The sequence below is a fragment of the Coturnix japonica genome, chromosome 8 (assembly GCF_001577835.2).
Source record: "Coturnix japonica isolate 7356 chromosome 8, Coturnix japonica 2.1, whole genome shotgun sequence".
NCBI classification, from domain to species: domain Eukaryota; kingdom Metazoa; phylum Chordata; class Aves; order Galliformes; family Phasianidae; genus Coturnix; species Coturnix japonica.
In genome coordinates, this window is record NC_029523.1 from 9,933,275 (window position 1) to 9,949,181 (window position 15,907).

The 15,907-nt window shown below is 35.9% G+C and overlaps 1 long non-coding RNA gene across 1 annotated transcript in view; it reads right to left on the reverse strand.

Moving 5' to 3' along the window:
- Positions 1 to 2,587: 2,587 nt before the first annotated feature.
- Positions 2,588 to 15,907, reverse strand: part of LOC116653791 — a 53,870-nt gene continuing 40,550 nt past the window's right edge. The window contains exon 3 of the long non-coding RNA XR_004308247.1: positions 2,588 to 3,275. This is a non-coding gene — a long non-coding RNA (uncharacterized LOC116653791). The remainder of the gene's footprint in view (positions 3,276 to 15,907) is intronic.

Sequence of the window (15,907 nt, forward strand, 5' to 3'; positions counted from 1 at the left end):
GCTTTCTCAGTTCCTTCCCATTTGCACCTCTAATAAGTACGTACACATACCAACAGTTACTATTCTGGCAACATACAGCGTCTCCTGTGCACCTACTTTAACACAAAACACCCATCTCATTCTCAGTCAATGTTTATTCATTTCCTCTCAGTAGATTAATTCAAAGCAGAATGAGACAAACATGTTACCTAAAGTAAAAAGTAAAGAATATTTAACAAGGTGCTGCAGAGGCAGTTCATCCCTAGTGTGTTGCTCACGAAACTACCCAGCTTCAAAAAATCTGCTCATTTAGCACATACACAGGCATCATGTATTTCACTGTTTGTGTTCTTTGCTCATCACATCAGTTTAAGGACATAGACACACTCAACTTATAAAGGCAGTCCCACTGATTAGACCACAAGCACACAAGCACAGGCTCCTCCGGAATGGAGGACTGCAGATAAAGATAGTTGTGCTTCTCTACAATTCTGTTCAGTTTGTGGAATCTGTGAAGTCATAGTCTGACAATGACTTAGTAAAGAATTACAACAGGAAATCTGAGGTCCAGATTGAAGACGAATACAATCAATTTTACTTGCACAAAAATTCAGTCGCTATCATTTCGTGAAGTAGAATGGCAAACCAATTTCCATGTATGCCAATACATGTCTTCTGGACATGGAGACCAAAAAAAAATAAAAATAGAAGTGATGCATCTGAATTTCAATCAATAATTTCATATTATTCTTATAAGGAAGCTCAAATAACACACAGTAAAAAATTAGACCACTGTAAAACAGGTACACAAACAGCTGATAAACTAGACTTGGAAATCACTTGTCAGCAGTTCACTCTTGAACTGGAAGTGAGATTTCTCAGGGGCCTGCTTCTGGCTAGCACTAGTCCAGAGTCTCCACTAATGATTTGGTTGAGAGGATGGCAATTAGCTAATCAGATTTGTAGAAGATTTAGACAGATTATCAGTGATTTAATAGACGGCACTAGAGAACTAAAAAAAAAAATTTTATAAAAAATAGAGAAGAAATTGTATGAAATATATCCAATAAGCATAAGTACAAAGTGTTATTTTCAGTGTACAATGAAAGTACAGGACAGAGATGACAGTTAATCTGCTAACTAAAATAAGGAGTTATCCTTGACCTCCATCTGAAAATGAAATTACAACTCTCCTGCTGTGAAAAAATATTAACTGTACCGATATACATGTTGGTACCTGCCATATTCAAGTCTGTGTGTTAGATAAATAAATGAAGCTTGTAAATCTTATGAGCTCTGGAAATTCATCACATTGGGTTTAACGTACAGCTAATTTACAGCATTCCTTTCTGGAAAAAATGCAAAATAACTGGATGAAACCTAGAGGAGACTCTCACGTAATCTGAAATGTAGAAAACATAATCACTGCTTCAGAGATGTAGGTTTCAGTACTATATGGGAGACAAAAAATTAAGGATTCTTATGCTCATGTGATTCCAAGAAAACAGGAAATACTTCACTGTGGGCAGGACAAGTAACAGGTGTAAATCACAGGAGATTCAAGTTAGAAGTCATGTAAGATATGTAAGATAAATACAATAGAGAAATTAGACAAATCACAACACTACTGTCTCAATCCCATTCTTTTATCCTTCTGCTAGTGGATGCAGTCAACCCTTATGTACTGTGAAATGTATGACTTAACAAGAAAGAAAAACTTACCAGACATGAAAAGTAGGCCTAGCTCACTAAAGTCAACTGCAAAAAATCTCATTGGCTTCTGCAGTTTGAGCAGGTTGTCCTATACAAGGCAAACATTTTTATTTATCTTTTCTTCCAGTGTGGGACGTATGTAAGAAGTGGCACATTAAGAAATGTTTCACAAAGTACATCATCTCCACAATAGAAATTACTGCTTCAGAGTTAGCAGTGTTTGGGTTTGTTGGTTTTTTTGGTTGTTTTGTTTTGTTTGGTTTTTTATTTTTAAACCCAGCAAGAAGGAATATAAAGTGCTTGGGAAAATGGGATTAAATACTTTCCTAAAATGAGAATCACAGCTGTATTTTGGAACAAGTAAAAGGCAATTTCTATGTTGCTTTATAGATTTTATGTTGACTGTGCCACAATTCTGAGACACCTTTGTTCTCTGATACTAAAAAACTTTTAACAATCAAGAAACACATAGTGTTTAACTGATAATATTTTTTTTAAAAGCTAATAACTATATGCTTTTTTCCTCTTTAATATTAATTTTGCATGAGATCCAATCTTATTTGGTTTTCTTATGTGCCCAGGAAGCAATATCCTGTTAAGAACATTGTTGAAAACAGTAATTGAGTGAATTGTCTATAAATCATAGCTCTGTACTGGTCTAGCAAATACTTGGCACTACAGAATGATTGTCTCCACTTTGCAGTTGCATTAAAGAGCAATATTTCGCAGAAAAAAACAAAATAAAGGATGAAAGTAAAAACCTCACTTTTCTGTACCATTTGAAGTCAAAATCAAGCCATGTTCTGCAAGCTTTAATTTTGCCCCCAATTTTGTTTATTTAATATCGAGTAATTTCATATCAAATGAGGCAGAGGTCCAGGCTTGGGCTATTCATTCAAAACTGATGGGAATTCTGTTACAAAGGATTTACAATGGCTTGTCCTTTTGAATTTGCATGCACAAAATACTCCTCCATTTTGGGAGTAGATTTAGTTGCACAGTGCCAACTAGAACTCCATAATTTGAATTATTATTAATGTAAAAGGTGTTTTTGCTTTACTGAAACAATAGCAGAAGAATTTTAAAAAACCAGTAAGATGATACTTCTACATGAAACTTAACAACTTCATATAGCATATTCCACAGGTAAATATTTGATCAATAGTTTTAAGAAATCAGGAATACACTGAAACTGTGTGACCGTCTATGAACATTAAGAAGTGAAGCAGTGGTTCCCATTTATATCTCCTATTATAATGGTTTGAATTAGAAAAGATCAAATGGATTGGTGTGTTTCTGTATTTAAGCCGTTGCAGATATTTACAAAGCAGGTATCCCAGTTAAAACAAGGCAAAACTGAATTCTGACTCACCCATCCCTACTTACAGCTGAGAAAGCAATGAGGTTCTGGTGGCTGCTAAGGCAGCTACTGCCCAAGAGTGGGCTGTATGCAGGCAAGATCCAGGAGTGTCTGTGGGTCCCCTCTTCTTCAACAGCTAGAAACCAATCGTTGTTTCCTCTGCATTTTCCAGCTGATTGGGTCATCTGTCTCCTCACTGAGAATATGTGCTCATCTACATCAACTGCAATGAGAAGTAACATTGTGTTGTGCGTGGCACTGTACTAAATCTAACTTGCCACAACCCTACACAGACCTTAACCAAATCTCACAACAACATTCAGAGCAATAAGCAGATTCCAGAGTTCAAACAATTAAATGCATGAAACAAGCCCCTGCAACATGGGTGTCACCATTTTAAGCTTGCCTCCCCAACCCACTGATGTTTTTGAACCTCCTTTATTTCATACTGCACTATAGTAGTATTTGGTTGATGAATAATTGATAAACCGATATTACAGATGGCAATTACAAAGATTACACCCTGAATGCCTAAGAAGGGTAAGAGAATGATGCTTGCAGACATTATGTAAACATAACATCTCCCTTGGGTTTTAATTTATGATCCTCTAGACTTTTTGTTAATGTTGACAACTGGCCCTTTAACATATGTTTCTGTCTGCTTGTGCATGACAGTTTCTGTAAGTGCATATTTACACCTTAGGGGGATTTTGTTCCTTCTGTCACTTCTGAAATGGAAACAACAACAACTTCAGTTTTCACCTTTTCCTTCATCCAGAAGAGCATAAATACTGCATCTTCAAAATTTCTTCAGGTAGCATCACCTCTGACATAGATTTCTGTATGCTGATGCTTGCTACAACATTTTTTTCAAGAACAATAATGAAGGTTATCATTTAGGCCAGATACTCCTCAGCAAACAATAACTTCAGTGAATCTTGATAAAATGAGTAACCATTAATGAGTAATTCTCCTGAATTCAGAAAATGAAGACAAAAAATTTTCAATACAGAGCTCAGGTACTTTGTTTTCTTTAATCAATAAATTATGAAGACATGAGAATAATTAATTCTATATAAGATCATTTTGATTTCAAGATATTTGACTTCCTCTCGTTATGTATCATTCACCAAGTTACTCATAGTCTATGTTCATTGTATCTTCTCAAGTAAGTGCATGCTGCTTTGATATTCTGCATTAGAAATAACTAATGTTGCAATGATGTTATATCTTCCTTCAAAACCAGAACACACTCAAACACTAACGGATTTTGTTTTCACTATTTTTGGCTGCCCTTCTCTACATAACCTGTCAGCTTTAGTTTGGATTGAATTTAGGAACTGGAGTCAGTTCTACTACCACAAACGCCATTGTATTAAATTTATTTATCATTTCTTCTACATATGCCATTGCTACAAATTTGCAGTATTTGTGTTTGAAAAGTGGAAATGGAAGAATAACATTTGAGGATGACTTCAGATTTTGCAAGGAAAATATACAGATGGATTCATTACTACCTAGCCCAAAGGATTCAAATTATTTTATTGTTTAGAAAGGTTTACCCAGAGGTCAGAAAAACAAGATTACTTTGACCCACTAACAAAAAACACTTCAGGGACACACTGAGCATACTGATTCTCTGATGTAATTAGGGCTACTCCAGAGCTACTCTAAATTCCATTTTGTCTGCAAAAGCCAGGGAAATTATGCCTGCCAGAGGCTGCTGCAGTACACACGGAGGATGAAAAACAGAGCAGATAGCTCACTTGCTGCCTTTTTCTGCATAGCTACAGATCTTACCAGCACACAGGCTCTGCTGCCCAATTAGAACAGTTTTTAATGCAATGTACATACGCAGTTTTGTAGCCCAGTCCTGTACACGCAGATTTGTTTTTAAACAACAGCAATATAAACAGCTACGTTGTAAGTGATTTCAATGTTGATCCGTAGAACAGCGGTTATTTAAAAGATGCCTGATCACAGTCAAAAGCAAATGTTTCACCCCAGTTTCAACTGAAGTAACTTCTTGAGGAGAGCGCTGCCTTGTGGCTGTGCACAATGATCCACAGCTCATTTTAGACTCCTGGGGAGACACCACAATAAATGCAGAACGTTTCAAAACAGAAGTGACATGCACAGAGATGGTCAAAAAAAAAGTTGCATGGGTTTGGATTACTTCTACAGCACATCATAGGAAAACCAGAAATAAATATTTGTTGCAATAATCTGTGGTAGAAGATTAAAGAATTAGATGATTAGATCATCCCTCATAGAGACTGAAAAGTCTGTGCTTCCATACTATCCCTAGCTCCACAAATACTAAAACGCTGACTGAGCGATCAATAGAGCACAGCTTAGAGGGATTCTGTCTGACCAAATTCCAACAGCTGGGCTTAGCTAACAAAGTTATGAAGACAGTCATACGAGTGCTGCCTGTCCCCATTGCCGTACAGAAGCTGGCAGGTATAAGCCCTAGAGAGGATTGGGTTGCGAGCAGTATCAGACCTACTGCTCAGGACTGCTCTTCCTTAATTCACATGAAAACATCCTATTCTCAAACAGTCCACTTTAACCTCACTACATCTACAGTAGCATTTTTAGTTGTGCATCACAAGAAAAAAAAAAAAAGAACTGAATCCATAATACCACACACGCAGACAAGCTTGATTACTTCTACAGAAGAATATCCATCTTTTCAAAACACAGTTTTTGAAGTTCCAGAACAGCAGTTGTAAAATACTCACAAATGCTGCTTGCTACATCTCAGATGTATATTTCTAAATGAGAAAATCAAACTACAAGCACACAGCAGCAGGCCAAATCTCAAGATTTATTTATCGCAGCCATCAGAAAACTCAAGGTGGAGGTTCATGAATATTCATTGTACACCAGATTCTGATTAACTTACTGAAGTTACGCATTGTCTTACTCCTCAAATGGCAGTGTTGAAATGGATTTTAAGACACAGTACATACCCCCATGTACCTGCTACTGCATCTGTACATCACTGCCAGAAAGAGATGGAAAAAATAATGAGGCCTTATTGCCATTAAAGTAAATACAAATTAAGATATCATTAGGTTTTGAGTTGTCTGTTGCTTGACAAAAAGCCTGACTGTTGAGGGAAGGCTTTGCTGCAGATACTGCTACAAGGTGTGAATTTCCTGCTGGCAAACCAAATACTTCAAATTTACCAAAGGACACAAGTTATTGTAATGATCACAAAATTGTGATGAATTTTTAAGCACTAATTGTCATAAAAGCCTTGCTGCTTCTTATTACGTTATCTCTAGTGGCAAAACACAGACTACTGCCCATCTTTATCTTTGATTTTTCATTAGGAAGGGAGAAACCCAGCCATCATCTTTTTTTCTTCTGGAACAACAATGACAGCTAAACTCAGCACGCTGCTAATAAGTGAAGAGAAACATTACATTGTGCAAGTTAGAAAAAGAGTTGTCATCACACTTTTACACACCTCCAGAACACTTTCTCTCCTATATGCTGTTTAACTTATTTCTCCATCTTTTTCTTACCGTGATCACCTCCTGTTATATCTGACTTCCTTCTGCAACTGCAAAAAGGAAATGATGTAGGAGCCTTAGGGAATACAACGCAGTAGCAATCAGAGAAAGAAAGATACTCAGCCATTACATAACATTCATTTTTATCTACATTATTCAAGTATCTCACATGTAGCTTTCCATGATGCAAAATAATTGATAGCTCATACATGTAATTACTTTTACTGGGTTATGATTAACATGACCCCTCTATAAAGTAATAAATTTGAAATCTTTTCTTGAAGGTCACCTTGTTAATGTAACGCAGGACAGCACCAGGTGCCATCTGTTATCAGTACTGAGTGGAACCAAAGCTAATGAAATTCTCGGTTCCTGGAGATCTCACCCAGTGAACAGTCACATTCCAATGCACAGCACATTTCTGCCAAAAGCACAGACTTACACCCCACTATGTATTAATAAAAGCCTCCAGGGACAGGACTTATGGAGAACAGAAACCACAAGTAAATCTTCTAAGTGACTCATTTTAAGTAACTCAAAAAATGCCACAGGAATTAAGGTATGCTGGTATTTAATTTTTTGCTGATAATCATTAAGAAGCATCCCTGAAAACAAAGATTAAGTTCTAAGAATTTGGCCTGAGCTGTGGGAAAGTACAACCTACAAATGCAACCAATACAATACACAAAATTCAGATCCCTACAATGAAAATCTCAGAAAGCAAAAGCTTTTGAATTTAAACCACTGCTTTCAGGTGCCAGAAGTCAGTTGAAATTTCTCTGAATTGCTTGTAAACACTTTCCTTAGTTACTTGGATCTGAGGAAAATTAGTACATTTCACCTGAAATCTTCAAAAATAACAGCTTAAGCTACTCTAAAAAGGCATAAAACAAGGATGCTGACATGTTCAGCACTTGCTCAGTCTTTAGCACTCACTGCAAAATCAAAATCATGAAGAATTTAAAACAATAACATTCGTGTAAAATGCTCAGTGTAACATTTTGCTTTTGGGTATATCACCTGATAACACACAAAAAGAACTTGGCAGTAATAAAATTATCTTGTCTCTTTTATTCTTATGTTGAATACCGCCTATAGCAGCCTTACAACATCTTCAGGGTATTAATTTAAAAATGTTTTTTCACAATACTACATCACTGCATTGCTAAGACAGAAATCGTAATCCAGACAATCCATGGAACTACCTAAACAGGTTCCCATAGCAACTTAAATTATGCTACCTGCACAAATGCAGTCTTTTCTTACAAGATAACAGGACAGTTTGGCATTCTAAAACTCTATTCTCACTGTCTGCATCTCTGGCCTACAAATGTACAACTGTCCTCTGACCTTTTTAAGTTATTTTTACGCTTTACCATGAGATATTTTGCATCTCAAAAACAAGCCTGATTCTGACCTCACCCATATCAGGGTAAATCAAGACAAACAGTAAAAATCACTGAACTTCAAATCTCTGAAATACATCACACAATTTTAGTGTGAATGAACTGTTCATGGCCTACTCAAGTTGTGGACAAAAGCCTCTTTTAAATTTAATACTTAAAGAGTTGATATTCTGGAAATGTAAAATTCTTCAGAATCAAACAAGACAGGAGAAAACAAAAACACATTTGTGCTTATAGAAATTCGTTGATGTTTCTAGCAGTAGATTGGGTCAGACACTATCAAGGAAAGAAATTAGCTTCAAGCCTTCAAAAAATTGGCAGTAATATTACAGATTACAGTAGGATCCTCCACTAAACACACATTGTTTGATTTTCCACATGTATTTAAAACAATGTACTTCCCCTGAATTTAAGAATAAGTTCTATGATGCCTTCTTTGAATTTGCTTAGATAATGTAACACAGAGCCAACAGTTTGGCTCAGGACAAAGAACATTTGCATCTTGTTCAGCAAAAAGCAAAGAAATTTAAAACTGGTTTTATGATCCACTTAACTACTCTACCAATAGTATTTAAGTGATTTAAGGATCACTATTTTACTGGTGTTTATATTATGCCACAACAAGTTGAAAACTGTATTTTAAAGCATATTTTTAAATATACTGGAGATCCGAGCTTTAATGACACATAAAGGTATACAGCTGCAAATGAAACATAGATCTGAACACCTCTGATCAACTAGGTTTTTTGACTACCTTTGGGAATGGTCATTGGCGCTTGCATACTTTAAGGAGTATCACAGAAGGACGCTCCATACAACAGAACTGAACTTTTTAAAATTCAGATTGTCATACAGGGGTTGCCAGGGACCTCTGGGACCATTTGCTCCAAGTCCTGTTCAAGAAGTTATCACCTAAAGCAGGTCCATGTTCATGCAGCTTATGAAGATCTCCAAGGAGGAGATCCCATCATCTCTCTGAGAAGCCTTCGCCAGTGCACTGTCATCCACACAATAAAAAAAACGTTCCTGATGTTCAGACTGAAGCTACCATGTTCCAGTTTGTGCCCACTGCCTCATGTTTTGGTACCACCTGGGCACCACTGAGGAGTCTGATTCCATCTTTATTTCTTCTCTCCCTTTAGGTATTTATAGGCTTTGTAAGATTTGGCATCTACAAATTCAAAACATTGGCTAGAAGACATTCAAGGAGTGAAGAGGAGATTCTTTGAGTACATGGAATAAATTATCTCCACTTTGTTGTCAGAGATCTGTAGAGAACATCTACATTGCAAAGCTGTGCCAGGAACCAACTCATTATTGACACATCACCAAAAATAATATTAAAAAACTTCACAAAAAAGGGACAGTGATGAATTGTTAGTTAGATTACCAATGCTATCATACAAGTAAAGATCAGAATTAAATTTGAGCTGCCCTATATGCTCCTGTTCCTATATCTTTAAATGAGAAAATAATTATACCAAACTAACTAGATTTTTGTGCACTTAAATGAATTTACAGGTATCACCAGCTGTCAAGGAATTGTAGAATCAACAAGGTTGGAAAAGGCCTCTAAGATTATCCAGACAAACCGTCCACTTACCACCAATATTTCCTACTAATCCATATCCATCAGTACAACATCTAAACTCTTCTTGAACACCTCCAGGGACAGTGACTCTATCACCTGCCAGGGCAGCCCATTGCAGCGCAGAAGCCAGCTTAGAGCTGAGCATTAAGTTCTGCAGCCTGCTCTGCAACCAGCACTGCTTTCTCGTTTATGGCAGTGCACTCAACCTTGACTTAACAGCATCAGGCACCCATATAACACCCTCAAAGTATCAGCTTTTTTCAAAACCTAGGCAAACTTCCAATGTGATAAAACAAGGCCAAAATAAAGCAGGTAAAACAGGTGTGGGTTTGTTGGTGTTACTGAGGAGGGTATTTTTCTTTTTCATTTGGTAGGTTTTGTTTCGGTTGAGATCTTTTTTCATAGATTAAAAAAAAAAAAAATTGTATTTGAGGTCTAACCAGCAATTAGCCCTTCTCCTTACAAGTGTGCAAAAAATATCAGGCTATCACTAAGCCGTAAAATAGCCTGCTGTCTTGCCTTTCCCCAGATACCTGCTGATGACAGAAACATTCACCCTCCCCCTTCTCAGTTCCCAGTCTGCCCATAGGGAAAGGCTTATCTCCAGAAAGTTGTTAACATAAAGCTGAGCATGTACCATGCCATTATGGTGACAACTTGCTCAGAAAAGGAATAGACAAGCATAGATGAAGAAAGTTCACAGCTCATGCTTCTACCCTGCACACACATATATACCTACTGTTCATGGAAAAATATCGAAGTACAAGGCTGCAGGAATAATTGCCTTGAAGTGTAACTGACCACTTTAACAATTTAGTTTGCTATAGTCAAATTTGACTATTTTTGTTCATTCAATTAGCAGTAATCTTCACAGCTTCTCAATAATTATTCTCAGCCAAAATACACATCAAAAAAGCATTGTGTGATACAGGAATCTCTCAGAAATCTCTCTGAACTGTGTGATAGCTCAGCCATTACTTGAAGCAACTTTCTGCAGTCCAAGAAATAGTAAGCTGCAGTGGAAATCCTTTCACTTTGTATTGCTTGAAGTCAATATGGATTAAGTGCAAACTTTGTCTTGTCATTTAGTTGTTTCTCCTAATTCTTTTCTGCTTCACTTTATTCTCACCTCACAGAATTAGCCTGGAAATATTTGAAAGCGTGCAAATTTCATTATTATTTTTAACTAAGTATTAAAGAACGATGGCTTCCCATTCACTGGAATCTTTTCACAGTGTGCCCATTGCAGCCTTGAAATGCAGAACTCTCTTCAGCTCTCATGCTGCAATTTCCCATCACAACTATTCCCTATTGCTTCTACTTCACACTAAAGCAATCTCAGTAACCTTTGGTATTCACTGCCCTCCTTCTCTCCATAATAGACCCCAAAGAGATATTCACTTGAGTCCTCAAATAAATGTTTGATTTTATTCAATAATCATAAAGAATAATAATAATGACATGGATAGCATGCAACCAACTATTTCAGGTTGAGTAGTTCATTTTGGAACAGTCTTCCTCTATGAGAAGCTGAATTTTAAGACATTTTTGTTCTTTATGCTTCCACATTACTTCAGTAATATTCAATACTGAATTACCAGTGATGGGTTATTACAGTATCAATGCATTCTCACCAACACAGCTATTTTAATATATGCTGGCACATTTTTATGTAGCGCTAGCTTCCCACCTTCCAGAAGAGACTGCATAAAAAAACCTATGTGAAGCAACAAAATGATTCACCCAGAACCATTCCTTTGCCATTCTTGTCATAAACCACTTGCTAACACCTAATATAAAAGATTTAATTCACCACTATTGGTTTCAGACATCATCAACAGCAAATGTATTCCTCACGTGTGTGCATGTGAATACATCCCTGTGCAAGAGTATATACATATATATATTTACATATATGTTCATAATTTCACAGGTATAGAAATATACACTATTAAGGGAAAGGGAAATTTTGGCTTATGGTAAGAGGGGTATTGAGAGTCCAAGCATGAAGTACCACATTGAAAGGGAATAAACAGACAATACATTTATGAATTTTAAACAAGTGCCTGCATGATTAAATATTGTTATGCTTCTAAAAATTTATATTTGTTCTGTCATTATCCCTGAGTTCAATCATTTTAGTGTATCAGTGTGACTGTAAGATATTTCCATATACTTTTAATCATTATTTCAAATTATTAAGAGGAAAGCTATTTTGCAAAATAATTATTTTAACTTGCATTTTTAATAATACATACAGACATTTTACTCTAGAGGGTTTTTTTAATTACTGTTTCATTAAAGATGCAAGCACTCACTAAACAAGCTGATTACTTCTAAGGTTTTCTTACCACTGGATACATTCACTGAAACAAGAATATTTTTTTGCTACAGAAAGTGGCAGAATATAACAACCAGAATATCTTCAGAATCTTCATCTTCCCATTGGATCAAGTTAATAACTCCAAAATGAAGGACCACCCATTACCCTCAGGTGCTATGGAGTCATTACATTCATGTGGAGACTCTTTACTGCTCTAGATTTGCAAACTTCCAAAATATTATTTAATTTATGAATATTTGCTTTTAGTTATTGCCACTTATTTTCATCCTGGCTGCACATATGTAGGAAAAGTGGAATTCCAGCATTATAGTTTACTTAAATAACTTCTTGTGGCTTAATAAAGTTTTTCATATGAGAAGTTACTTGAAAGAAGTTACAAGGAGCACAGAGCATAATAACATGCAATCGTTCATAAGTCTTAAAATTATTTTTATTTCCATACAAATATACCCAGTACGGAACTTTTAAAAATTCATTTGGAAAGTAAAATAACTTCCCCAAACTATCAGCCTGTAGTTATTTCTTGTTTGAGATTCTGGGACTCAGATAACTGGTTTCCTTAATACCCCTACCTTTGTGATTATCTACCTCTTACCCTACCTCTAAATATTAGTGCACATTTCAGTACAGTTTGTTCACTACTCACTGCTGAGTCATTTCTAAACTAAATTCTTTATGCAACTAAGGCCATATACTTCTTACTCTTGTTTTGACCTTTTAATCACTTGGCACCTCTCAGAAGATAGTTTTCATCATTGCAGCAGAAACCAATTTGAAACATAGATGAAGGGCCTCCTCCTGTTTTCCTGCCTACATGAAGAGTAATATTATAATCTGATATTGAAAAAACAGTTTTGCACTCAAAACTTTACGTGCTATGTTGTGGAAGCTAATGCTGAAAAATTAGAGAAATTATGCATCTATTTGTTTCTTCTTCCCTTGGAGATTAAAAATGCCCTGAGGCAGCTCATTTTTGTAGAGTGTATGCTGTCAAGAAGCAATGAAGTGCAAATGGAAACCAATTGAACTCAGCAATTTGTTTACCCATGAAGACAACAGCTGGAGAAAAATGGAGTATTTTAATAATTAGCCAGTCACATTAGATGAGGGACAAAGTGGTATATGATCTAGCATTATAATAAGGAGACTTCCTTTGGGGGATTGTAGAGAACTAGTAATTATCTGCCTTTAAATCCAAGAAACTTACTTGCATCCTCATATAAGGTGAAGAAGCTACAGACAGCCCAAAATACCATTCTCTTCTTTTCCCAAACAATCAGACTTTTATTTCTTCAATGTCTAGAAACCATCCATCCAGATATACCCTCTAATGCCTATCACCTACAAAAGGAAAGCTTGATACATCAGAAATTGTTTAATTACCTGATAAACTCTATTTGCTTCAGATAGATGATGTTAGCAGCCATGTATTGTTTTGATACCTTCTTCTTTTGGTAATTCTTAAGTTTGGATAGAGCTTTACTAGTATAGAACATGTAATTTGCCTCAAACAGAAATACAGATGAATTCAGTTAAGTTATGCAGGTCAGTTATCCACTACCCACAGCTACAATGCAAGCAACAGAAAAACGCATATTCATCATTTAAACATCCACACACAAAATGCTTGATCCAAAACCTGCTACAGTAAATATAAAGTTTCCTGCTACCACCACTGGTTTTAAATCAGTGACCTAATACACTGCAGTGCATTACACCAAAGTTACTGCTATGAATATTTGGATATTACTTAAATTAGTGTTTCCTTACTGAACTCAGTTTCTCCATCTTATCTTCACCCCATGTTTCACCAAAAAAAAAAAAAAAAAAAAAAAAAAAAACAACACATAGCAAACAAACCAACCCACCACTACAAGATTCAACTATGGTAACAGGGCAGAAAACAGCAAAAAACTGCTATTTCCAAGCTTGGAAAATCTCCCAGGGGGCAAGTCTTAAATCACTTCATGAACTGAAAAACAGTGGCCTGTTTGTCTGTCTTCTTACACATAGAGTTTCTTGCTTTAATGTTTGCATCATGTTTTTGGGAAGATTAATCTTATGTGCCTGACATAAACGGTAAAGGACTGTAAGATATCCAAGCAGCATGCCAGGCTTATCAACTTCGAGAGTTTTTTGGAGAGAATAACTTAACAAACTTTTCATTTATAGAAAAGCCAAAGAAACAACGTAACTCTGCCAGTTTGGAGAAGCCACTGCATAATTCATAGCTAACTAAAATACAGAGTTATATAGAGGCATCTGGAGTTGCAGTTAGTTGCTAAATCAACCTACAATTTGGCCTGTATGCTCCACCATACAATACAGAGACCAGAAGGCTTTGCACAACATTTATAGCTAAACTCATTATAGCAAACATAGTTTTTAGAGCTCCTTTGGCTTCTATGTTTTATGATGCAACAACCTTATTTCTTTCTCCATTTTTTTTTTATTAGCAACCTTATTAAATGTCTTATAAAAAGCAACTCAACCTTTATCTGCTCATAAGCAAGCACACCATCAACTCAAACTCTTCTTATATGAAGTCAGTTAAAGGCTAACAGCCTAACCTGTAGTTTACATCAAAAAACTTCCCATAGCCTGCCATTCTCACCAAACACGCTTTTATGAAGCAAGATCCCATTCCACAATTATTCCTATTTTATTATCAAATGCATTATTACTTATCATAGTATCATAGTCTCGTGCGGGTTGGAAGAGACCTTAGAGATCATTGAGTCCAGCCCCCGGGATTCAAGCCTCTGTGTAGCAGAGTGGCACTTCTACCACTTGCACCACAGGGGGGGGGGTGTTATTGAACCAGAAAACACCAAACACTCAATTCTCCACAGGTCAAGGACTACTTGATCATCCCACAAACTTACCTATGTGCTATTGTTCAACAGAGTAGCATCAATTAAATTGTCTTCTTACTTTTAAGCCAATTTCAAAGACAGATAGTTGTTTTACAAAATAATAATGATAATAAATTCTGCTTTAAGCTTGTGTACCTGACTGTATTTCCTCAGGCCTTTAGAAAACTAATCAATAAATTAACTACTTGTAAATAAACAACAGGACACGAGATCTGTGATATATAAAGCAAACCCATGTTAGTTCACTGCCAACTGAATTATTCATTTCAAATCACGTTCTTGTAAATTTAATCCTATTTCTTATCACGAATTCTTGAGGAACTGACCATAATTTTATTCAAACATTAATTACCTGCAAGTATTTGCTGAGTATTTTATGTCAATAATTTTTAGCCCTTGGAACACTTGTAAAATCTTCACCTCAGTGCCACATTCCTTTGTTATTTCTGAAATGTTTGGCTAACTTCATTATATAATAATGTTTCCACATTTCAAATAAGAGAATAAAAAATGGCAAATACCACAAAGCAAATAATAAAGAACCAGAACAGATTTTTGGACAAAAAAAATAAAAAATAAAAAAAAAGCATATTCAAATAAATATTCAAGACATGGATATAAAAGTGAAAAACTGAGAAGCTTAAATTCAATCTCTGCTTCACGTGAAGGTCACTTGGTATTTTTATCTGATCCTGTTGTTTAGCCCTGACTTCTTAACAGGCTTCATCCTGTACTCTCAGAAGTGCTTACATCTTGATGATGAAAACAAGATCAAGTAAGAACTTACACATGCATAACTCTCTTAATTTTTTTTCTCTGGAAAATTTGGTTTGTTTTTTTTAAACACTGGACACCTAAATAATGTGATATTCCTGTGTGTCAAAGTGGCAAAGAAGAAAGAAGGGCATCATTAAATACTGACAAAACATTGGGAAATCCAGCTATCTGTGCTTGCTATATGGGTCTGAACATTAACCACTGTAGTTTCCCATCCAGTATAACTGTCACATGCCAGTCCACTTCACTCCTCAGCGTGAATGTCAGTAATCATTATATATTCAAAACTGTGCAATGCCATTTACATCTAACAATCGTTTCTTATTGCCTACTGGAC